Source organism: Telmatherina bonti, assembly GCF_933228915.1.
Source record: "Telmatherina bonti genome assembly, chromosome: 10".
NCBI lineage: Eukaryota > Metazoa > Chordata > Actinopteri > Atheriniformes > Telmatherinidae > Telmatherina > Telmatherina bonti.
The window spans coordinates 40,712,698-40,738,728 of NC_136628.1; positions in this window are offsets into that span (position 1 = coordinate 40,712,698).

Consider the following 26,031-nt stretch of genomic DNA (forward strand, 5'->3'; position numbering starts at 1 on the left):
TGATCTGGTCTGGTCTGGACTGGACTGGACTGGTCTGGTCTGGACTCGAGTGATCTGGTCCGGTCTGGACTGATCTGGTCTAGTCTGGTCTGGACTGGACTGGACTGGTCTGGACTGATCTGATCTGATTTTATCTGGACTGGACTGGACTGATCAAGTCTGGTCTGGTCTGGACTGGTCTGGACTGGACTGGACTGGTCTGGTCTGGTCTGGACTCGAGTGATCTCGTCTGGATCTGGACTGATCTGGTCTGGTCTGGTCTGGACTGGACTGGTATGGTCTGGTTTGGTCTTGACTGGACTGGACTGGACTGATCTGGTCTGGACTCAAGTTATCTGGTCTTTTCTGGTCTGGTCTGGACTGGTCTGGTCTGGTCTGGACTGATCTGATCTGATCTGGACTGGACTGATCAAGTCTGGTCTGAACTGGTCTGGTCTGGTCTGGACTTGAGTGATCTGGTCTGGATCTGGACTGATCTGGTCTGGTCTGGTCTGGTCTGGACTGATCTGGTCTGGTCTGGACTGGACTGAACTGGTCTAGTCTGGTCTGGACGTGACTGATCTGGTCTGGTCTGGTCTGGACTGATCTGGTCTGGTCTGGTCTGGACTGGACTGAACTGGTGTCGTCTGGTCTGGACTGGACTGGTCTGGTCTGGTCTGGACTGATTTGGTTTGGTCTGGACTGGACTGAACTGGTCTGGACGGTACTGGTCTGGTCTGGACTGATCTGGTCTGGTCTCGTCTGGTCTGGTCTTGACTGGTCTGGTCTGGTCTGGACTCATTTGGTCTGGTCTGGTCAGGACTCGAGTGATCTGGTCTGGTCTGGTCTGGACTTTACTGGTCTAGTCTGGTCTGGTCTGGTCTGGTCTGAGACTGGACTGGACTGGACTGGTCTAGTCTGCTCTGGACTCGAGTGATCTGGTCTGGTCTGGACTGATCTGGTCTAGTCTGGTCTGGATTGGAGTGGTCTAGTCTGGTCTGGTCTGGTTGGGACTGGACTGATTTGGTCTGGTCTGTTCTGGTCTGGTCTGGTCTGGACTGGTCTGATTTGGTCTGGTCTGATCTTGTCTGGTCTGGACGGTACTGGTCTGGTCTTGTCTGGACTGATCTGGTCTGGTCTCGTCTGGTCTGGTCTGGACTGGATTGGTCTGGTCTGGTCTGGACTGGACTGGACTGATCTGGTCTGGTCTGGACTTTACTGGTCTAGTCTGGTCTGGTTTGGACTGGACTGGACTGGTCTGGTCTGGACTCGAGTGATCTGATCTGATCTGGACTGGACTGGTCTGGACTGATCTGGTCTAGTCTGGTCTGGACTGGACTGATCTGATCTGGTCTGGACTCGAGTGATCTGGTCTGGTCTGGACTGGACTGGAATGATCTAGTCTGCTCTGGTCTGGACTGAGCTGGTCTGGACTGGACTGGACTGGACTGGATTGATCTGGACTGGTCTGGTCTGATCTGGTCTGGTCTGCTCTGGTCTGGACTGGTCTGGACTCAAGTTATCTGGTCTGGTCTAGCCTGGACTGATCTGGTCTGGTCTGGTCTGAACTGGTCTGGACTGGACTGAACTGGTCCTGTCTGGTCTGGACTTGACTGGTCTGGTCTGGTCTGGTCTGGTCTGGTTTGGTCTTGACTGGACTGATTTGGAATGGTCTGGTCTGGACTGGACTGATCTGGTCTGGCCTGGACTGATTTGGTCTGGTCTGGTCTGGTCTGGTCTGGACTCAAGTTATCTGGTCTGGTCTGGCCTGGACTGATCTGGTCTGGACTGGACTGGACTGGACTGGACTGGACTGGACTGATCTAGTCTAGTCTGGTCTGATCTCGTCTGGTCTGGTCTGGTATGGACTGTTCTGGTCTGGTCTGGTCTGGACTCGAGTGATCTGGTCTGGTCTGGACTGGACTGATCTGGTCTGGTCTGGACTTTACTGGTCTAGTCTGGTGTGGTCTGGACTGGACTGGACTGGTCTGGTCTGGACTCGAGTGATCTGATCTGAACTGGACTGGACTGGTCTGGACTGATCTGGTCTAGTCTGGTCTGGACTGGACTGATCTGATCTGGTCTGGACTCGAGTGATCTGGTCTGGTCTGGACTGGACTGGAATGATCTAGTCTGCTCTGGTCTGGACTGAGCTGGACTGGACTGGAATGGTCTAGTCTGGTGTGGACTGGACTGGACTGATCTGATCTGGTCTGGACTCGAGTGAGCTGGTCTGGTCTGGTTTGGTCTTGACTGGACTGGACTGATCTGGTATGGTCTGGTCTGGTCTGGACTGGTCTGGTCTGGACTGATCTGATCTGATCTGGACTGGACTTGACTGGACTGATCAAGTCTGGTCTGGACTGGTCTGGTCTGGTCTGGACTGATCTGGTCTGGTCTGGACTGGACAGAACTGGTCTAGTCTGATCTGGACTGGACAGGTCTGGTCTGGTCTGGTCTGGACTGATCTGGTCTGGTCTGGACTGGACAGAACTGGTCTAGTCTGATCTGGACTGGACAGGTCTGGTCTGGTCTGGTCTGGACTGGACTGGACTGATCAAGTCTGGACTGATCTGGTCTGGTCTGGACTGGACTGATTTGGTCTGGTCTGGTCTGGTCTGGACTGGACTGAACTGGTCTAGTCTGGTCTGGACTGGTCTGGTCTGGACTCAAGTTATCTGGTCTTGTCTGGTCTGGTCTGGTCTGGACTGATCTGGTTTGGTCTGGACTGGACTGAACTGGTCTGGACGGTACTGGTCTGGTCTGGACTGATCTGGTCTGGTCTCGTCTGGTCTGGTCTGGACTGGTCTGGTCTGGTCTGGTCTGGTCTGGACTGGACTGAACTGATCTGGTCTGGTCTGGACTTTACTGGTCTAGTCTGGTCTGGTCTGGACTGGTCTGGTCTGGTCTGGTCTGGTCTGGTCTGGACTGGACTGGACTGGTCTGGTCTGGACTCGAGTGATCTGATCTGATCTGGACTGGACTGGTCTGGACTGATCTGGTCTAGTCTGGTCTGGACTGGACTGGACTGATCTGATCTGGTCTGGACTCGAGTGATCTGGTCTGGTCTGGACTGGACTGGAATGATCTAGTCTGCTCTGGTCTGGACTGAGCTGGTCTGGACTGGACTGGACTGGACTGGATTGATCTGGACTGGTCTGGTCTGATCTGGTCTGGTCTGCTCTGGTCTGGACTGGTCTGGACTCAAGTTATCTGGTCTGGTCTGGCCTGGACTGATCTGGTCTGGTCTGGTCTGGACTGGTCTGGACTGGACTGAACTGGTCTGGACTTGACTGGTCTGGTCTGGTCTGGTCTGGTTTGGTCTTGACTGGACTGATTTGGAATGGTCTGGTCTGGACTGGACTGATCTGGTCTGGCCTGGACTGATTTGGTCTGGTCTGGTCTGGTCTGGTCTGGACTCAAGTTATCTGGTCTGGTCTGGCCTGGACTGATCTGGTCTGGACTGGACTGGACTGGACTGATCTGGTCTAGTCTGGTCTGGACTGCACTGGTCTGGTCTGGACTGGACTGGACTGGACTGGTCTGGTCTGGACTCGAGTGATCTGGTCCGGTCTGGACTGATCTGGTCTAGTCTGGTCTGGACTGGACTGGACTGGTCTGGACTGATCTGATCTGATTTGATCTGGACTGGACTGGACTGATCAAGTCTGGTCTGGTCTGGACTGGTCTGGACTGGACTGGACTGGTCTGGTCTGGTCTGGACTTTACTGGTCTAGTCTGGTCTGGTCTGGACTGGACTGGACTGGTCTGGTCTGGACTCGAGTGATCTGATCTGATCTGGACTGGACTGGTCTGGACTGATCTGGTCTAGTCTGGTCTGGACTGGACTGATCTGATCTGGTCTGGACTCGAGTGATCTGGTCTGGTCTGGACTGGACTGGAATGATCTAGTCTGCTCTGGTCTGGACTGAGCTGGTCTGGACTGGACTGGACTGGACTGGATTGATCTGGACTGGTCTGGTCTGATCTGATCTGGTCTGGTCTGCTCTGGTCTGGACTGGTCTGGACTCAAGTTATCTGGTCTAGTCTGGCCTGGACTGATCTGGTCTGGTCTGGTCTGGACTGGTCTGGACTGGACTGAACTGGTCCTGTCTGGTCTGGACTTGACTGGTCTGGTCTGGTCTGGTCTGGTTTGGTCTTGACTGGACTGATTTGGAATGGTCTGGTCTGGACTGGACTGATCTGGTCTGATCTGGTCTGGTCTGGACTCAAGTTATCTGGTCTGGTCTGGCCTGGACTGATCTGGTCTGGACTGGACTGGACTGGACTGGACTGGACTGATCTGGTCTGGTCTAGTCTGGTCTGGACTGCACTGGTCTGGTCTGGACTGATCTGGTCTGGTCTGGACTGGACTGGACTGGTCTGGTCTGGACTCGAGTGATCTGGTCCGGTCTGGACTGATCTGGTCTAGTCTGGTCTGGACTGGACTGGACTGGTCTGGACTGATCTGATCTGATTTGATCTGGACTGGACTGGACTGATCAAGTCTGGTCTGGTCTGGACTGGACTGGACTGGTCTGTTCTGGTCTGGACTCGAGTGATCTCGTCTGGATCTGGACTGATCTGGTCTGGTTTTGTCTGGTCTGGTCTGGACTGGTCTGGACTGATCTGATCTGATCTGGACTGGACTTGACTGGACTGATCAAGTCTGGTCTGAACTGGTCTGGTCTGGTCTGGACTCGAGTGATCTGGTCTGGATCTGGACAGATCTGGTCTGGTCTGGTCTGGTCTGGTCTGGACTGATCTGGTCTGGTCTGGACTGGACTGAACTGGTCTAGTCTGGTCTGGACGTGACTGATCTGATCTGGTCTGGTCTGGTCTGGACAGATCTGGTCTAGTCTGGTCTGGACTGGACTGAACTGGTCTAGTCTGGTCTGGACTGGAGTGGACTGGACTGGACTGATCTGGTCTAGTCTAGTCTGGTCTGGACTGGAGTGGACTGGACTGGACTGGACTGGACTGATCTGATCTGATCTGATCTGATCTGATCTGATCTGATCTGATCTGATCTGATCTGATCTGATCTGATCTGGACTGGACTGGACTGATCAAGTCTGGTCTGGTCTGGACTGGACTGGTCTGGTCTGGTCTGGTCTGGACTCGAGTGATCTCGTCTGGATCTGGACTGATCTGGTCTGGTCTGGTCTGGTCTGGTCTGGACTGATCTGGTCTGGTCTGGACTGGACTGAACTGGTCTAGTCTGGTCTGGACTGGACTGGTCTGGTCTGGTCTGGTCTGGACTGGACTGGACTGATCAAGTCTGGACTGATCTGTTCTGGTCTGGACTGGACTGATTTGGTCTGGTCTGGTCTGGACTGGACTGAACTGGTCTAGTCTGGTCTGGACTGGACTGGTCTGGTCTGGTCTGGTTTGGTCTTGACTGGACTGGACTGATCTAGTCTAGTCTGGTCTGGACTGGTCTCGTCTGGACTCAAGTTATCTGGTCTTGTCTGGTCTGGTCTGGACTGGTCTGGTCTGGACTGGTCTGGTCTGGACTCGAGTGATCTGGTCTGGATCTGGACTGATCTGGTCTGGTCTGGACTGGTCTGGTCTGGACTGATCTGGTCTGGTCTGGACTGGACTGAACTGGTCTAGTCTGGTCTGGTCCGGACTGGACTGGACTGGTCTGGACGGTACTGGTCTGGTCTGGACTGATCTGGTCTGGTTTCGTCTGGTCTGGTCTGGAATGGTCTGGTCTGGTCTGGTCTGGTCTGGACTGGACTGATCTGGTCTGGTCTGGACTTTACTGGTCTAGTCTGGTCTGGTCTGGACTGGACTGGACTGGTCTGGTCTGGACTCGAGTGATCTGATCTGATCTGGACTGGACTGGTCTGGACTGATCTGGTCTAGTCTGGTCTGGACTGGACTGATCTGATCTGGTCTGGACTCGAGTGATCTGGTCTGGTCTGGACTGGACTGGAATGATCTAGTCTGCTCTGGTCTGGACTGAGCTGGTCTGGACTGGACTGGACTGGACTGGATTGATCTGGACTGGTCTGGTCTGATCTGGTCTGGTCTGCTCTGGTCTGGACTGGTCTGGACTCAAGTTATCTGGTCTGGTCTGGCCTGGACTGATCTGGTCTGGTCTGGTCTGGACTGGTCTGGACTGGACTGAACTGGTCTGGACTTGACTGGTCTGGTCTGGTCTGGTCTGGTTTGGTCTTGACTGGACTGATTTGGAATGGTCTGGTCTGGACTGGACTGATCTGGTCTGGCCTGGACTGATTTGGTCTGGTCTGGTCTGGTCTGGTCTGGACTCAAGTTATCTGGTCTGGTCTGGCCTGGACTGATCTGGTCTGGACTGGACTGGACTGGACTGATCTGGTCTAGTCTGGTCTGGACTGCACTGGTCTGGTCTGGACTGGACTGGACTGGACTGGACTGGTCTGGTCTGGACTCGAGTGATCTGGTCCGGTCTGGACTGATCTGGTCTAGTCTGGTCTGGACTGGACTGGACTGGACTGGTCTGGACTGATCTGATCTGATTTGATCTGGACTGGACTGGACTGATCAAGTCTGGTCTGGTCTGGACTGGTCTGGACTGGACTGGACTGGTCTGGTCTGGTCTGGACTTTACTGGTCTAGTCTGGTCTGGTCTGGACTGGACTGGAATGATCTAGTCTGCTCTGGTCTGGACTGAGCTGGTCTGGACTGGACTGGACTGGACTGGATTGATCTGGACTGGTCTGATCTGATCTGGTCTGGTCTGCTCTGGTCTGGACTGGTCTGGACTCAAGTTATCTGGTCTAGTCTGGCCTGGACTGATCTGGTCTGGTCTGGTCTGGACTGGTCTGGACTGGACTGAACTGGTCCTGTCTGGTCTGGACTTGACCGGTCTGGTCTGGTCTGGTCTGGTTTGGTCTTGACTGGACTGATTTGGAATGGTCTGGTCTGGACTGGACTGATCTGGTCTGATCTGGTCTGGTCTGGACTCAAGTTATCTGGTCTGGTCTGGCCTGGACTGATCTGGTCTGGACTGGACTGGACTGGACTGGACTGGACTGGACTGATCTGGTCTAGTCTGGTCTGGACTGCACTGGTCTGGTCTGGACTGATCTGGTCTGGTCTGGACTGGACTGGACTGGTCTGGTCTGGACTCGAGTGATCTGGTCCGGTCTGGACTGATCTGGTCTAGTCTGGTCTGGACTGGACTGGACTGGACTGGTCTGGACTGATCTGATCTGATTTGATCTGGACTGGACTGGACTGATCAAGTCTGGTCTGGTCTGGACTGGTCTGGACTGGACTGGACTGGTCTGTTCTGGTCTGGACTCGAGTGATCTCGTCTGGATCTGGACTGATCTGGTCTGGTTTTGTCTGGTCTGGTCTGGACTGGTCTGGTCTGGTCTGGACTGATCTGATCTGATCTGATCTGGACTGGACTTGACTGGACTGATCAAGTCTGGTCTGAACTGGTCTGGTCTGGTCTGGACTCGAGTGATCTGGTCTGGATCTGGACAGATCTGGACTGGTCTGGTCTGGTCTGGACTGATCTGGTCTGGTCTGGTCTGGTCTGGACTGAACTGGTCTAGTCTGGTCTGGACGTGACTGATCTGATCTGGTCTGGTCTGGTCTGGACTGATCTGGTCTAGTCTGGTCTGGACTGGACTGAACTGGTCTAGTCTGGTCTGGACTGGAGTGGACTGGACTGGACTGATCTGGTCTAGTCTAGTCTGGTCTGGACTGGAGTGGACTGATCTGATCTGATCTGATCTGATCTGATCTGATCTGATCTGATCTGATCTGATCTGATCTGATCTGATCTGATCTGATCTGATCTGGACTGGACTGGACTGATCAAGTCTGGTCTGGTCTGGACTGGTCTGGACTGGACTGGTCTGGTCTGGTCTGGTCTGGACTCGAGTGATCTCGTCTGGATCTGGACTGATCTGGTCTGGTCTGGTCTGGTCTGGTCTGGACTGATCTGGTCTGGTCTGGACTGGACTGAACTGGTCTAGTCTGGTCTGGACTGGACTGGACTGGTCTGGTCTGGTCTGGTCTGGACTGGACTGGACTGATCAAGTCTGGACTGCTCTGTTCTGGTCTGGACTGGACTGATTTGGTCTGGTCTGGTCTGGACTGGACTGAACTGGTCTAGTCTGGTCTGGACTGGACTGGTCTGGTCTGGTCTGGTTTGGTCTTGACTGGACTGGACTGATCTAGTCTAGTCTTGTCTGGACTGGTCTCGTCTGGACTCAAGTTATCTGGTCTTGTCTGGTCTGGTCTGGACTGGTCTGGTCTGGACTGGTCTGGTCTGGACTCGAGTGATCTGGTCTGGATCTGGACTGATCTGGTCTGGTCTGGACTGGTCTGGTCTGGACTGATCTGGTCTGGTCTGGTCTGGACTGGACTGAACTGGTCTAGTCTGGTCTGGACTCGAGTGATCTGGTCTGTTCTGGTCTGGACTGATCTGGTCTTGTCTGGTCTGGACTGGACTGGTCTGGACTGATCTGATCTGATCTGGACTGCACTGGACTTATCAAGTCTGGTCTGGTCTTGACTGGAATGATCTAGTCTGGTCTGGTCTGGTCTGGTCTGGACTGGACTAGACTGGTCTAGTCTGGTGTGGACTGGACTGGACTGATCTGATCTGGTCTGGACTCGAGTGATCTGGTCTGGTCTGGTTTGGTCTTGACTGGACTGGACTGATCTGGTCTGGTCTGGTCTGGTCTGGTCTGGACTGGTCTGGTCTGGACTGATCTGATCTGATCTGGACTGGACTGGACTGATCAAGTCTGGTCTGGACTGGTCTGGACTGGACAGAACTGGTCTAGTCTGATCTGGACTGGACTGGACAGGTCTGGTCTGGTCTGGTCTGGACTGGACTGGACTGATCAAGTCTGGACTGATCTGTTCTGGTCTGGACTGGACTGAACTGGTCTGGTCTGGTCTGGACTGGACTGAACTGGTCTAGTCTGGTCTGGAATGGTCTGGTCTGGACTCAAGTTATCTGGTCTTGTCTGGTCTGGTCTGGTCTGGACTGATCTGGTTTGGTCTGGACTGGACTGAACTGGTCTGGACGGTACTGGTCTGGTCTGGACTGATCTGGTCTGGTCTCGTCTGGTCTGGTCTGGAATGGTCTGGTCTGGTCTGGTCTGGACTGGACTGATCTGGTCTGGTCTGGACTTTACTGGTCTAGTCTGGTCTGGTCTGGTCTGGACTGGACTGGACTGGTCTGGTCTGGACTCGAGTGATCTGATCTGATCTGGACTGGACTGGTCTGGACTGATCTGGTCTAGTCTGGTCTGGACTGGACTGATCTGATCTGGCCTGGACTCGAGTGATCTGGTCTGGTCTGGACTGGACTGGAATGATCTAGTCTGCTCTGGTCTGGACTGAGCTGGTCTGGACTGGACTGGACTGGATTGATCTGGACTGGTCTGGTCTGATCTGGTCTGGTCTGCTCTGGTCTGGACTGGTCTGGACTCAAGTTATCTGGTCTGGTCTGGCCTGGACTGATCTGGTCTGGACTGGTCTGGACTGGACTGAACTGGTCCTGTCTGGTCTGGACTTGACTGGTCTGGTCTGGTCTGGTTTGGTCTTGACTGGACTGATTTGGAATGGTCTGGTCTGGACTGGACTGATCTGGTCTGGCCTGGACTGATTTGGTCTGGTCTGGTCTGGTCTGGTCTGGACTCAAGTTATCTGGTCTGGTCTGGCCTGGACTGATCTGGTCTGGACTGGACTGGACTGGACTGATCTGGTCTAGTCTGGTCTGGACTGTACTGGTCTGGTCTGGACTGATCTGGTCTGGTCTGGACTGGACTGGACTGGACTGGTCTGGTCTGGACTCGAGTGATCTGGTCCGGTCTGGACTGATCTGGTCTAGTCTGGTCTGGACTGGACTGGACTGGTCTGGACTGATCTGATCTGATTTGATCTGGACTGGACTGGACTGATCAAGTCTGGTCTGGTCTGGACTGGTCTGGACTGGACTGGACTGGTCTGGTCTGGTCTGGACTCGAGTGATCTCGTCTGGATCTGGACTGATCTGGTCTGGTTTTGTCTGGTCTGGTCTGGACTGGTCTGGTCTGGTCTGGACTGATCTGATCTGATCTGGACTGGACTGGACTGGACTGATCAAGTCTGGTCTGAACTGGTCTGGTCTGGTCTGGACTCGAGTGATCTGGTCTGGATCTGGACTGATCTGGTCTGGTCTGGTCTGGTCTGGACTGATCTGGTCTTGTCTGGACTGGACTGAACTGGTCTAGTCTGATCTGGACGTGACTGATCTGGTCTGGTCTGGTCTGGACTGATCTGGTCTAGTCTGGTCTGGACTGGACTGAACTGGTCTAGTCTGGTCTGGACTGGAGTGGACTGGACTGGACTGATCTGGTCTAGTCTGGTCTGGACTGGAGTGGACTGGACTGGACTGATCTGATCTGATCTGATCTGATCTGATCTGATCTGATCTGATCTGATCTGATCTGATCTGATCTGATCTGGACTGGACTGGACTGATCAAGTCTGGTCTGGTCTGGTCTGGACTGGACTTGTCTGGACTGGACTGGTCTGGTCTGGTCTGGTCTGGACTCGAGTGATCTCGTCTGGATCTGGACTGATCTGGTCTGGTCTGGACTGGACTGAACTGGTCTAGTCTGGTCTGGACTGGACTGGTCTGGTCTGGTCTGGTCTGGACTGGACTGGACTGATCAAGTCTGGACTGATCTGTTCTGGTCTGGACTGGACTGATTTGGTCTGGTCTGGTCTGGACTGGACTGAACTGGTCTAGTCTGGTCTGGACTGGACTGGTCTGGTCTTGTCTGGTTTGGTCTTGACTGGACTGGACTGATCTAGTCTAGTCTGGTCTGGACTGGTCTCGTCTGGACTCAAGTTATCTGGTCTTGTCTGGTCTGGTCTGGACTGGTCTGGTCTGGACTGGTCTGGTCTGGACTCGAGTGATCTGGTCTGGATCTGGACTGATCTGGTCTGGACTGGTCTGGTCTGGACTGATCTGGTCTGGTCTGGACTGGACTGAGCTGGTCTAGTCTGGTCTGGACTCGAGTGATCTGGTCTGGTCTGGTCTGGACTGATCTGGTCTTGTCTGGTCTGGACTGGACTGGTCTGGACTGATCTGATCTGGACTGCACTGGACTTATCAAGTCTGGTCTGGTCTGGACTGGAATGATCTAGTCTGGTCTGGTCTGGTCTGGTCTGGTCTGGACTTGACTGGACTGGTCTAGTCTGGTGTGGACTGGACTGGACTGATCTGATCTGGTCTGGACTCGAGTGATCTGGTCTGGTCTGGTTTGGTCTTGACTGGACTGGACTGATCTGGTCTGGTCTGGTCTGGTCTGGACTGATCTGATCTGATCTGGACTGGACTGGACTGATCAAGTCTGGTCTGGACTGGTCTGGACTGGACAGAACTGGTCTAGTCTGATCTGGACTGGACAGGTCTGGTCTGGTCTGGTCTGGACTGGACTGGACTGATCAAGTCTGGACTGATCTGTTCTGGTCTGGACTGGACTGATTTGGTCTGGTCTGGTCTGGACTGGACTGAACTGGTCTAGTCTGGTCTGGAATGGTCTGGTCTGGACTCAAGTTATCTGGTCTTGTCTGGTCTGGTCTGGTCTGGACTGATCTGGTTTGGTCTGGACTGGACTGAACTGGTCTGGACGGTACTGGTCTGGTCTGGACTGATCTGGTCTGGTCTCGTCTGGTCTGGTCTGGTCTGGAATGGTCTGGTCTGGTCTGGTCTGGACTGGACTCGAGTGATCTCGTCTGGATCTGGACTGATCTGGTCTGGTCTGGTCTGGTCTGGTCTGGACTGATCTGGTCTGGTCTGGACTGGACTGAACTGGTCTAGTCTGGTCTGGACTGGACTGGTCTGGTCTGGTCTGGTCTGGACTGGACTGGACTGATCAAGTCTGGACTGATCTGTTCTGGTCTGGACTGGACTGATTTGGTCTGGTCTGGTCTGGACTGGACTGAACTGGTCTAGTCTGGTCTGGACTGGACTGGTCTGGTCTGGTCTGGTTTGGTCTTGACTGGACTGGACTTATCTAGTCTAGTCTGGTCTGGACTGGTCTCGTCTGGACTCAAGTTATCTGGTCTTGTCTGGTCTGGTCTGGACTGGTCTGGTCTGGACTGGTCTGGTCTGGACTCAAGTGATCTGGTCTGGATCTGGACTGATCTGGTCTGGACTGGTCTGGTCTGGACTGATCTGGTCTGGTCTGGACTGGACTGAACTGGTCTAGTCTGGTCTGGACTCGAGTGATCTGGTCTGGTCTGGTCTGGACTGATCTGGTCTTGTCTGGTCTGGACTGGACTGGACTGGTCTGGACTGATCTGATCTGATCTGGACTGCACTGGACTTATCAAGTCTGGTCTGGTCTGGACTGGAATGATCTAGTCTGGTCTGGTCTGGTCTGGTCTGGTCTGGTCTGGACTGGACTAGACTGGTCTAGTCTGGTGTGGACTGGACTGGACTGATCTGATCTGGTCTGGACTCGAGTGATCTGGTCTGGTCTGGTTTGGTCTTGACTGGACTGGACTGATCTGGTCTGGTCTGGTCTGGTCTGGTCTGGACTGGTCTGGTCTGGTCTGGACTGATCTGATCTGATCTGATCTTGACTGGACTGGACTGATCAAGTCTGGTCTGGACTGGACAGAACTGGTCTAGTCTGATCTGGACTGGACAGGTCTGGTCTGGTCTGGTCTGGACTGGACTGGACTGATCAAGTCTGGACTGATCTGTTCTGGTCTGGACTGGACTGATTTGGTCTGGTCTGGTCTGGACTGGATTGAACTGGTCTAGTCTGGTCTGGAATGGTCTGGTCTGGACTCAAGTTATCTGGTCTTGTCTGGTCTGGTCTGGTCTGGACTGATCTGGTTTGGTCTGGACTGGACTGAACTGGTCTGGACGGTACTGGTCTGGTCTGGACTGATCTGGTCTGGTTTCGTCTGGTCTGGTCTGGAATGGTCTGGTCTGGTCTGGTCTGGACTGGACTGATCTGGTCTGGTCTGGACTTTACTGGTCTAGTCTGGTCTGGTCTGGACTGGACTGGACTGGACTGGTCTGGTCTGGACTCGAGTGATCTGATCTGATCTGGACTGGACTGGTCTGGACTGATCTGGTCTAGTCTGGTCTGGACTGGACTGATCTGATCTGGTCTGGACTCGAGTGATCTGGTCTGGTCTGGACTGGACTGGAATGATCTAGTCTGCTCTGGTCTGGACTGAGCTGGTCTGGACTGGACTGGACTGGACTGGACTGGATTGATCTGGACTGGTCTGGTCTGATCTGGTCTGGTCTGCTCTGGTCTGGACTGGTCTGGACTCAAGTTATCTGGTCTGGTCTGGCCTGGACTGATCTGGTCTGGTCTGGTCTGGACTGGTCTGGACTGGACTGAACTGGTCCTGTCTGGTCTGGACTTGACTGGTCTGGTCTGGTCTGGTTTGGTCTTGACTGGACTGATTTGGAATGGTCTGGTCTGGACTGGACTGATCTGGTCTGGCCTGGACTGATTTGGTCTGGTCTGGTCTGGTCTGGTCTGGACTCAAGTTATCTGGTCTGGTCTGGTCTGGACTCAAGTTATCTGGTCTGGCCTGGACTGATCTGGTCTGGACTGGACTGGACTGGACTGGACTGGACTGATCTGGTCTAGTCTGGCCTGGACTGTACTGGTCTGTTCTGGACTGATCTGGTCTGGACTGGACTGGACTGGACTGGTTCTTGTCTGCTCTGGACTCGAGTGATCTGGTCTGGTCTGGACTGATCTGGTCTAGTCTGGTCTGGACTGGACTGGTCTAGTCTGGTCTGGTCCGGTTGGGACTGGACTCGACTGATCTGGTCTGGTCTGGTCTAGTCTGCTCTGGACTCGACTGGACTGGTCTGGTCTGGTCTGGTTTGGTCTTGACTGGACTGGGCGGATCTGGTCTAGTCTGGTCTGGACTGATCTGATCTGGTCCTGTCTGGTTTGGTCTGGACTGGACTGGTCAAGTCTGGTCTGGACTGGAATGATCTGGTCTGGTCTGGACTGGACTGGACTGATCTGGTCTGGACTGTACTGGTCTGGTCTGGACTCGAGTGATCTGGTCTGGATCTGGACTGATCTGGTCTGGTCTGGTTTGGTCTTGACTGGACTGGACTGATCTGGTCTAGTCTGGTCTGGACTCAAGTTATCTGGTCTAGTCTGGTCTGGACTGGACTGGACTGGACTGGTCTGGACTGATCTGATCTGATTTGATCTGGACTGGACTGGACTGATCAAGTCTGGTCTGGTCTGGACTGGTCTGGACTGGACTGGACTGGACTGGTCTGGTCTGGTCTGGACTCGAGTGATCTCGTCTGGATCTGGACTGATCTGGTCTGGTCTGGTTTGGTCTTGACTGGACTGGACTGATCTGGTCTAGTCTGGTCTGGACTCAAGTTATCTGGTCTTGTCTGGTCTGGTCTGGACTGGTCTGGTCTGGTCTGGACTGATCTGATCTGATCTGGACTGGACTGATCAAGTCTGGTCTGAACTGGTCTGGTCTGGGCTGGACTCGAGTGATCTGGTCTGGATCTGGACTGATCTGGTCTGGTCTGGTCTGGTCTGGACTGATCTGGTCTGGTCTGGTCTGGACTCGAGTGATCTGGTCTAGTCTGGTCTGGACGTGACTGCTCTGGTCTGGTCTGGTCTGGACTGATCTGGTCTGGTCTGGTCTGGACTGGACTGAACTGGTCTAGTCTGGTCTGGACTGGACTGGTCTGGTCTGGTCTGGACTGATTTGGTTTGGTCTGGACTGGACTGAACTGGTCTGGACGGTACTGGTCTGGTCTGGACTGATCTGGTCTGGTCTCGTCTGGTCTGGTCTTGACTGGTCTGGTCTGGTCTGGACTCATTTGGTCTGGTCTAGTCAGGACTCGAGTGATCTGGTCTGGTCTGGTCTGGACTTTACTGGTCTAGTCTGGTCTGGTCTGGTCTGAGACTGGACTGGACTGGACTGGACTGGTCTAGTCTGCTCTGGACTCGAGTGATCTGGTCTGGTCTGGACTGATCTGGTCTAGTCTGGTCTGGACTGGAGTGGTCTAGTCTGGTCTGGTCTGGTTGGGACTGGACTGATTTGGTCTGGTCTGGTCTGGTCTGGTCTGGACTGGACTGATTTGGTCTGGTCTGGTCTGGTCTGGTCTGGACTCAAGTTATCTGGTCTGGTCTGGCCTGGACTGATCTGGTCTGGACTGGACTGGACTGGACTGGACTGATCTGGTCTAGTCTGGTCTGGTCTGGTCTGGACTGTTCTGGTCTGGTCTGGTCTGGACTCGAGTGATCTGGTCTGGATCTGGACTGATCTGGTCTGGACTGGTCTGGTCTGGACTGATCTGGTCTGGTCTGGACTGGACTGAACTGGTCTAGTCTGGTCTGGACTCGAGTGATCTGGTCTGGTCTGGACTGATCTGGTCTTGTCTGGTCTGGACTGGACTGGTCTGGACTGATCTGATCTGATCTGGACTGCACTGGACTTATCAAGTCTGGTCTGGTCTGGACTGGAATGATCTAGTCTGGTCTGGTCTGGTCTGGTCTGGACTGGACTGGACTGGTCTAGTCTGGTGTGGACTGGACTGGACTGATCTGATCTGGTCTGGACTCGAGTGATCTGGTCTGGTCTGGTTTGGTCTTGACTGGACTGGACTGATCTAGTCTGGTCTGGTCTGGACTGGTCTGGTCTGGACTGATCTGATCTGATCTGGACTGGACTTGACTGGACTGATCAAGTCTGGTCTGGACTGGTCTGGTCTGGTCTGGTCTGGTCTGGTCTGGTCTGGACTGATCTGGTCTGGACTGGACAGAACTGGTCTAGTCTGATCTGGACTGGACAGGTCTGGTCTGGTCTGGTCTGGACTGGACTGGACTGATCAAGTCTGGACTGATCTGGTCTGGTCTGGACTGGACTGATTTGGTCTGGTCTGGTCTGGACTGGACTGAACTGGTCTAGTCTGGTCTGGACTGGTCTGGTCTGGACTCAAGTTATCTGGTCTTGTCTGGTCTGGTCTGGTCTGGACTGATCTGGTTTGGTCTGGACTGGACTGAACTGTTCTGGACGGTACTGGTCTGGTCTGGACTGATCTGGTCTGGTCTCGTCTGGTCTGGTCTGGACTGGTCTGGTCTGGTCTGGTCTGGACTGGACTGGACTGATCTGGTCTGGTCTGGACTTTACTGGTCTAGTCTGGTCTGGTCTGGACTGGACTGGACTGGTCTGGTCTGGACTCGAGTGATCTGATCTGATCTGGACTGGACTGGACTGATCTGATCTGGTCTGGACTCGAGTGATCTGGTCTGGTCTGGTCTGGACTGGACTGGAATGATCTAGTCTGCTCTGGTCTGGACTGAGCTGGTCTGGACTGGATTGATCTGGACTGGTCTGGTCTGATCTGGTCTGGTCTGCTCTTGTCTGGACTGGTCTGGACTCAAGTTATCTGGTCTGGTCTGGCCTGGACTGATCTGGTCTGGTCTGGTCTGGACTGGTCTGGACTGGACTGAACTGGTCCTGTCTGGTCTGGACTTGACTGGTCTGGTCTGGTTTGGTCTTGACTGGACTGATTTGGAATGGTCTGGTCTGGTCTGGACTGGACTGATCTGGTCTGGCTTGGACTGATTTGGTCTGGTCTGGTCTGGTCTGGACTCAAGTTATCTGGTCTGGTCTGGCCTGGACTGATCTGGTCTGGACTGGACTGGACTGGACTGGACTGATCTGGTCTAGTCTGGTCTGGACTGTACTGGTCTGGTCTGGACTGATCTGGTCTGGTCTGGACTGTACTGGTCTGGTCTGGTCTGGTCTGGTCTGGACTCGAGTGATCTGGTCTGGTCTGGTCTGGACTTTACTGGTCTAGTCTGGTCTGGACTGGACTAGACTGGACTGATCTGGTCTAGTCTGGTCTGGACTGTACTGGTCTGTTCTGGACTGATCTGGTTTGTTCTGGACTGGACTGGACTGGTCTGGTCTTGACTCGAGTGATCTGGTCCGGTCTGGTCTGGCCTGGACTGATCTGGTCTGGACTGGACTGGACTGGACTGATCTGGTCTAGTCTGGTCTGGACTGTACTGGTCTGTTCTGGACTGATCTGGTCTGGACTGGACTGGACTGGACTGGTCTAGTCTGCTCTGGACTCGAGTGATCTGGTCTGGTCTGGACTGATCTGGTCTAGTCTGGTCTGGACTGGACTGGTCTAGTCTGGTCTGGTCTGGTTGGGACTGGACTCGACTGATCTGGTCTGGTCTGGTCTAGTCTGCTCTGGACTCGACTGGACTGGTCTGGTCTGGTCTGGTTTGGTCTTGACTGGACTGGGCGGATCTGGTCTAGTCTGGTCTGGACTGATCTGATCTGGTCCTGTCTGGTTTGGTCTGGACTGGACTGGTCAAGTCTGGTCTGGACTGGAATGATCTGGTCTGGTCTGGACTGGACTGGACTGATCTGGTCTGGACTGGACTGGTCTGGTCTGGACTCGAGTGATCTGGTCTGGTCTGTACATGACTGGACTGGACTGGACTGGACTAATCTGGTCTGGTCTGGTCTGGACTGGACTGGTCTTGTCTGGTCTGGATTGATCTTGTCTCGTCTGGTCTGGACTTGACTGGTCTAGTCTGGTCTGGACTGGTCTGGTCTAATATGGACTCAAGTGATCTTGGGACTGGTCTGGTCTGGTCTGGTCTGGACTGATCAAGTCTTGTCTGGTCTGGTCTTGACTCGAGAGATCTGGTCTGGTCTGGACTGATCTGGTCTGGTCTGGTCTGGACTGATCAAGTCTTGTCTGGTCTGGTCTTGACTCGAGAGATCTGGTCTGGTCTGGACTGATCTGGTCAAGTCTGGTCTGGACTGGACTGGACTGGACTGGACTGTTCTGGTCTCGTCTGGTCTGGACTGGTCTGGTCTGGTCTGGACTGGACTAATCTGGTCTGGACTGGACTGATTTGGTCTGGTCTGGTCTGGTCTGGTCTGGACTCGAGTGATCTGGTCTGGTCTGGTCTGGACTGGACTGATCTGGTCTGGACTGGTCTAGTCTGGTCTGGTCTGGACTGATCTGGTCTGGTCTCGTCTGGTCTGGACTGGTCTGGTCTGGTCTGGTCTGGTCTGGTCTGGACTGGACTGAACTGGTCTGGACGGTACTGGTCTGGTCTGGACTGATCTGGTCTGGTCTCGTCTGGTCTGGTCTGGTCTGGAATGGTCTGGTCTGGTCTGGTCTGGACTGGACTCGAGTGATCTCGTCTGGATCTGGACTGATCTGGTCTGGTCTGGTCTGGTCTGGTCTGGACTGATCTGGTCTGGTCTGGACTGGACTGAACTGGTCTAGTCTGGTCTGGACTGGACTGGTCTGGTCTGGTCTGGTCTGGACTGGACTGGACTGATCAAGTCTGGACTGATCTGTTCTGGTCTGGACTGGACTGATTTGGTCTGGTCTGGTCTGGACTGGACTGAACTGGTCTAGTCTGGTCTGGACTGGACTGGTCTGGTCTGGTCTGGTTTGGTCTTGACTGGACTGGACTTATCTAGTCTAGTCTGGTCTGGACTGGTCTCGTCTGGACTCAAGTTATCTGGTCTTGTCTGGTCTGGTCTGGACTGGTCTGGTCTGGACTGGTCTGGTCTGGACTCAAGTGATCTGGTCTGGATCTGGACTGATCTGGTCTGGACTGGTCTGGTCTGGACTGATCTGGTCTGGTCTGGACTGGACTGAACTGGTCTAGTCTGGTCTGGACTCGAGTGATCTGGTCTGGTCTGGTCTGGACTGATCTGGTCTTGTCTGGTCTGGACTGGACTGGACTGGTCTGGACTGATCTGATCTGATCTGGACTGCACTGGACTTATCAAGTCTGGTCTGGTCTGGACTGGAATGATCTAGTCTGGTCTGGTCTGGTCTGGTCTGGTCTGGTCTGGACTGGACTAGACTGGTCTAGTCTGGTGTGGACTGGACTGGACTGATCTGATCTGGTCTGGACTCGAGTGATCTTGTCTGGTCTGGTTTGGTCTTGACTGGACTGGACTGATCTGGTCTGGTCTGGTCTGGTCTGGACTGGTCTGGTCTGGTCTGGACTGATCTGATCTGATCTGATCTGGACTGGACTGGACTGATCAAGTCTGGTCTGGACTGGACAGAACTGGTCTAGTCTGATCTGGACTGGACAGGTCTGGTCTGGTCTGGTCTGGACTGGACTGGACTGATCAAGTCTGGACTGATCTGTTCTGGTCTGGACTGGACTGATTTGGTCTGGTCTGGTCTGGACTGGATTGAACTGGTCTAGTCTGGTCTGGAATGGTCTGGTCTGGACTCAAGTTATCTGGTCTTGTCTGGTCTGGTCTGGTCTGGACTGATCTGGTTTGGTCTGGACTGGACTGAACTGGTCTGGACGGTACTGGTCTGGTCTGGACTGATCTGGTCTGGTTTCGTCTGGTCTGGTCTGGAATGGTCTGGTCTGGTCTGGTCTGGACTGGACTGATCTGGTCTGGTCTGGACTTTACTGGTCTAGTCTGGTCTGGTCTGGACTGGACTGGACTGGACTGGTCTGGTCTGGACTCGAGTGATCTGATCTGATCTGATCTGGACTGGACTGGTCTGGACTGATCTGGTCTAGTCTGGTCTGGACTGGACTGATCTGATCTGGTCTGGACTCGAGTGATCTGGTCTGGTCTGGACTGGACTGGAATGATCTAGTCTGCTCTGGTCTGGACTGAGCTGGTCTGGACTGGACTGGACTGGACTGGATTGATCTGGACTGGTCTGGTCTGATCTGGTCTGGTCTGCTCTGGTCTGGACTGGTCTGGACTGGTCTGGACTCAAGTTATCTGGTCTGGTCTGGCCTGGACTGATCTGGTCTGGTCTGGTCTGGACTGGTCTGGACTGGACTGAACTGGTCCTGTCTGGTCTGGACTTGACTGGTCTGGTCTGGTTTGGTCTTGACTGGACTGATTTGGAATGGTCTGGTCTGGACTGGACTGATCTGGTCTGGCCTGGACTGATTTGGTCTGGTCTGGTCTGGTCTGGTCTGGACTCAAGTTATCTGGTCTGGTCTGGTCTGGTCTGGACTCAAGTTATCTGGTCTGGCCTGGACTGATCTGGTCTGGACTGGACTGGACTGGACTGGACTGGACTGATCTGGTCTAGTCTGGCCTGGACTGTACTGGTCTGTTCTGGACTGATCTGGTCTGGACTGGACTGGACTGGACTGGTTCTTGTCTGCTCTGGACTCGAGTGATCTGGTCTGGTCTGGACTGATCTGGTCTAGTCTGGTCTGGACTGGACTGGTCTAGTCTGGTCTGGTCCGGTTGGGACTGGACTCGACTGATCTGGTCTGGTCTGGTCTAGTCTGCTCTGGACTCGACTGGACTGGTCTGGTCTGGTCTGGTTTGGTCTTGACTGGACTGGGCGGATCTGGTCTAGTCTGGTCTGGACTGATCTGATCTGGTCCTGTCTGGTTTGGTCTGGACTGGACTGGTCAAGTCTGGTCTGGACTGGAATGATCTGGTCTGGTCTGGACTGGACTGGACTGATCTGGTCTGGACTGTACTGGTCTGGTCTGGACTCGAGTGATCTGGTCTGGATCTGGACTGATCTGGTCTGGTCTGGTTTGGTCTTGACTGGACTGGACTGATCTGGTCTAGTCTGGTCTGGACTCAAGTTATCTGGTCTAGTCTGGTCTGGACTGGACTGGACTGGACTGGTCTGGACTGATCTGATCTGATTTGATCTGGACTGGACTGGACTGATCAAGTCTGGTCTGGTCTGGACTGGTCTGGACTGGACTGGACTGGACTGGTCTGGTCTGGTCTGGACTCGAGTGATCTCGTCTGGATCTGGACTGATCTGGTCTGGTCTGGTTTGGTCTTGACTGGACTGGACTGATCTGGTCTAGTCTGGTCTGGACTCAAGTTATCTGGTCTTGTCTGGTCTGGTCTGGACTGGTCTGGTCTGGTCTGGACTGATCTGATCTGATCTGGACTGGACTGATCAAGTCTGGTCTGAACTGGTCTGGTCTGGGCTGGACTCGAGTGATCTGGTCTGGATCTGGACTGATCTGGTCTGGTCTGGTCTGGTCTGGACTGATCTGGTCTGGTCTGGTCTGGACTCGAGTGATCTGGTCTAGTCTGGTCTGGACGTGACTGCTCTGGTCTGGTCTGGTCTGGACTGATCTGGTCTGGTCTGGTCTGGACTGGACTGAACTGGTCTAGTCTGGTCTGGACTGGACTGGTCTGGTCTGGTCTGGACTGATTTGGTTTGGTCTGGACTGGACTGAACTGGTCTGGACGGTACTGGTCTGGTCTGGACTGATCTGGTCTGGTCTCGTCTGGTCTGGTCTTGACTGGTCTGGTCTGGTCTGGACTCATTTGGTCTGGTCTAGTCAGGACTCGAGTGATCTGGTCTGGTCTGGTCTGGACTTTACTGGTCTAGTCTGGTCTGGTCTGGTCTGAGACTGGACTGGACTGGACTGGACTGGACTGGTCTAGTCTGCTCTGGACTCGAGTGATCTGGTCTGGTCTGGACTGATCTGGTCTAGTCTGGTCTGGACTGGAGTGGTCTAGTCTGGTCTGGTCTGGTTGGGACTGGACTGATTTGGTCTGGTCTGGTCTGGTCTGGTCTGGACTGGACTGATTTGGTCTGGTCTGGTCTGGTCTGGTCTGGACTCAAGTTATCTGGTCTGGTCTGGCCTGGACTGATCTGGTCTGGACTGGACTGGACTGGACTGGACTGATCTGGTCTAGTCTGGTCTGGTCTGGTCTGGACTGTTCTGGTCTGGTCTGGTCTGGACTCGAGTGATCTGGTCTGGATCTGGACTGATCTGGTCTGGACTGGTCTGGTCTGGACTGATCTGGTCTGGTCTGGACTGGACTGAACTGGTCTAGTCTGGTCTGGACTCGAGTGATCTGGTCTGGTCTGGACTGATCTGGTCTTGTCTGGTCTGGACTGGACTGGTCTGGACTGATCTGATCTGATCTGGACTGCACTGGACTTATCAAGTCTGGTCTGGTCTGGACTGGAATGATCTAGTCTGGTCTGGTCTGGTCTGGTCTGGACTGGACTGGACTGGTCTAGTCTGGTGTGGACTGGACTGGACTGATCTGATCTGGTCTGGACTCGAGTGATCTGGTCTGGTCTGGTTTGGTCTTGACTGGACTTGACTGATCTAGTCTGGTCTGGTCTGGACTGGTCTGGTCTGGACTGATCTGATCTGATCTGGACTGGACTTGACTGGACTGATCAAGTCTGGTCTGGACTGGTCTGGTCTGGTCTGGTCTGGTCTGGTCTGGACTGATCTGGTCTGGACTGGACAGAACTGGTCTAGTCTGATCTGGACTGGACAGGTCTGGTCTGGTCTGGTCTGGACTGGACTGGACTGATCAAGTCTGGACTGATCTGGTCTGGTCTGGACTGGACTGATTTGGTCTGGTCTGGTCTGGACTGGACTGAACTGGTCTAGTCTGGTCTGGACTGGTCTGGTCTGGACTCAAGTTATCTGGTCTTGTCTGGTCTGGTCTGGTCTGGACTGATCTGGTTTGGTCTGGACTGGACTGAACTGTTCTGGACGGTACTGGTCTGGTCTGGACTGATCTGGTCTGGTCTCGTCTGGTCTGGTCTGGACTGGTCTGGTCTGGTCTGGTCTGGACTGGACTGGACTGATCTGGTCTGGTCTGGACTTTACTGGTCTAGTCTGGTCTGGTCTGGACTGGACTGGACTGGTCTGGTCTGGACTCGAGTGATCTGATCTGATCTGGACTGGACTGGACTGATCTGATCTGGTCTGGACTCGAGTGATCTGGTCTGGTCTGGTCTGGACTGGACTGGAATGATCTAGTCTGCTCTGGTCTGGACTGAGCTGGTCTGGACTGGATTGATCTGGACTGGTCTGGTCTGATCTGGTCTGGTCTGCTCTTGTCTGGACTGGTCTGGACTCAAGTTATCTGGTCTGGTCTGGCCTGGACTGATCTGGTCTGGTCTGGTCTGGACTGGTCTGGACTGGACTGAACTGGTCCTGTCTGGTCTGGACTTGACTGGTCTGGTCTGGTTTGGTCTTGACTGGACTGATTTGGAATGGTCTGGTCTGGTCTGGACTGGACTGATCTGGTCTGGCTTGGACTGATTTGGTCTGGTCTGGTCTGGTCTGGACTCAAGTTATCTGGTCTGGTCTGGCCTGGACTGATCTGGTCTGGACTGGACTGGACTGGACTGGACTGATCTGGTCTAGTCTGGTCTGGACTGTACTGGTCTGGTCTGGACTGATCTGGTCTGGTCTGGACTGTACTGGTCTGGTCTGGTCTGGTCTGGTCTGGACTCGAGTGATCTGGTCTGGTCTGGTCTGGACTTTACTGGTCTAGTCTGGTCTGGACTGGACTAGACTGGACTGATCTGGTCTAGTCTGGTCTGGACTGTACTGGTCTGTTCTGGACTGATCTGGTTTGTTCTGGACTGGACTGGACTGGTCTGGTCTTGACTCGAGTGATCTGGTCCGGTCTGGTCTGGCCTGGACTGATCTGGTCTGGACTGGACTGGACTGGACTGATCTGGTCTAGTCTGGTCTGGACTGTACTGGTCTGTTCTGGACTGATCTGGTCTGGACTGGACTGGACTGGACTGGTCTAGTCTGCTCTGGACTCGAGTGATCTGGTCTGGTCTGGACTGATCTGGTCTAGTCTGGTCTGGACTGGACTGGTCTAGTCTGGTCTGGTCTGGTTGGGACTGGACTCGACTGATCTGGTCTGGTCTGGTCTAGTCTGCTCTGGACTCGACTGGACTGGTCTGGTCTGGTCTGGTTTGGTCTTGACTGGACTGGGCGGATCTGGTCTAGTCTGGTCTGGACTGATCTGATCTGGTCCTGTCTGGTTTGGTCTGGACTGGACTGGTCAAGTCTGGTCTGGACTGGAATGATCTGGTCTGGTCTGGACTGGACTGGACTGATCTGGTCTGGACTGGACTGGTCTGGTCTGGACTCGAGTGATCTGGTCTGGTCTGTACATGACTGGACTGGACTGGACTGGACTAATCTGGTCTGGTCTGGTCTGGACTGGACTGGTCTTGTCTGGTCTGGATTGATCTTGTCTCGTCTGGTCTGGACTTGACTGGTCTAGTCTGGTCTGGACTGGTCTGGTCTAATATGGACTCAAGTGATCTTGGGACTGGTCTGGTCTGGTCTGGTCTGGACTGATCAAGTCTTGTCTGGTCTGGTCTTGACTCGAGAGATCTGGTCTGGTCTGGACTGATCTGGTCTGGTCTGGTCTGGACTGATCAAGTCTTGTCTGGTCTGGTCTTGACTCGAGAGATCTGGTCTGGTCTGGACTGATCTGGTCAAGTCTGGTCTGGACTGGACTGGACTGGACTGGACTGTTCTGGTCTCGTCTGGTCTGGACTGGTCTGGTCTGGTCTGGACTGGACTAATCTGGTCTGGACTGGACTGATTTGGTCTGGTCTGGTCTGGTCTGGTCTGGACTCGAGTGATCTGGTCTGGTCTGGTCTGGACTGGACTGATCTGGTCTGGACTGGTCTAGTCTGGTCTGGTCTGGACTGATCTGGTCTGGTCTCGTCTGGTCTGGACTGGTCTGGTCTGGTCTGGTCTGGTCTGGTCTGGACTGGACTGGACTGGACTGGTCTGGTCTGGTCTGGTCTGGACTAGACTGGACTGATCTGGTCTGGTCTGGTCTGTTCTGTTCTTGTCTGGTCTGGACTGGACTGGTCTAATCTGGTCTGGTCTGGTCGGGAATGGACATGACTGATGTGGTCTGGTCTGATCTGGTCTGGTCTGGTCTGGTCTGGACTGGTCTAGTCTGGACTCGAGTGATATGGTCTTGACTGGTCTTGTCTGGCCTGGTCTGGTCTGGACTTGTCTGGTCTGGTCTGGACTCGAGTGATGTGGTCTGGTCTGGACTGGACTGAACTGGTCAAGTCTGGTCTGGACTGGACTGGACTGGACTGGACTGATCTGGTCTGGTCTGGTTTGGTCTGGACTGGACTGGACTGATCTGGTCTAGTCTGGTCTGGACTGGTCTGGTCTGGTCTTGTCTGGTCTGGACTGGACTGATCTGATCTGTTCTGGTCTGGACTGATCTGGTCTAGTCTGGTCTGGACTGGACTGGTATGGACTGATCTGGTTTTGCCTGGACTGATCTGGTCTGGACTGGACTGGTCTGTTCTGGTCTGGACTCGAGTGATCTGGTCTGGACTGATCTGGTCTTATCTGGTCTGGACTGGATTGATCTGGTCTGGTCTGGACTGTTCTAGTCTGGACTGGTCTAGTCTGGTCTGGACTGTTCTGGTCTGGTCTGGACTGGACTGGACTGGACTGATCTGGTCTGGACTGGACTGGACTGATCTGGTCTGGTCTGGAATGGACTGATTTGGTCTGTTTTTTTCTGGTGTGGTCTGCACTAGACTGGACTGATGTGGTCTAGACTGGACTGGACTGGTCTAGTCTGGTCTGGACTGGTCTGGTCTGGTCTGGTCTGGTCTGGTCTGGTCTGGACTGGACTGATCTAGTCTGGTCTGGTCTGGTCTGGACTGGGATGATCTAGTCTGGTCTGGTCTGGTCTGGACTGGGATGATCTAGTCTGGTCTGGTCTGGTCTGCACTGATCTAGTCTGGTCTGGTCTGGTCTGGTCTGGACTTGGATGATGTAGTCTGGTCTGGGCTGGTCTGGTCTGGACTGGTCTGGTCTGGACTGATCTGGTCTAGTCTGGTCTGGTCTGGACTGGACTGGTCTGGTCTGGTCTGGACTGGACTGGACTGGACTGGACTGATCTGATCTGATCTGGTCTGGTCTGGTCTGGACTGGACTGATCTGGTCTGGTCTGGTCTGGTCTGGTCTAGTCTGGTCTGGACTGGACTGGTCTGGTCTGGTCTGGACTGGACTGATCTTTTCTGGACTGGGCTGGACTGGTCTGGTCTGGACTGATCTTGTCTCGTCTGGTCTGGACTGGTCTAGTCTGGTCTGGACTGGTCTGGTCTGATCTGGACTCGAGTGATCTGGTCTGGTCTGGTTTGGACTCGACTGGTCTTGACAGGTCTGGTCTGGACTAGACTGATCTGGTCTGGACTGGACTGGTCTGGTTTGGTCTGGACTAGTTTGCTCT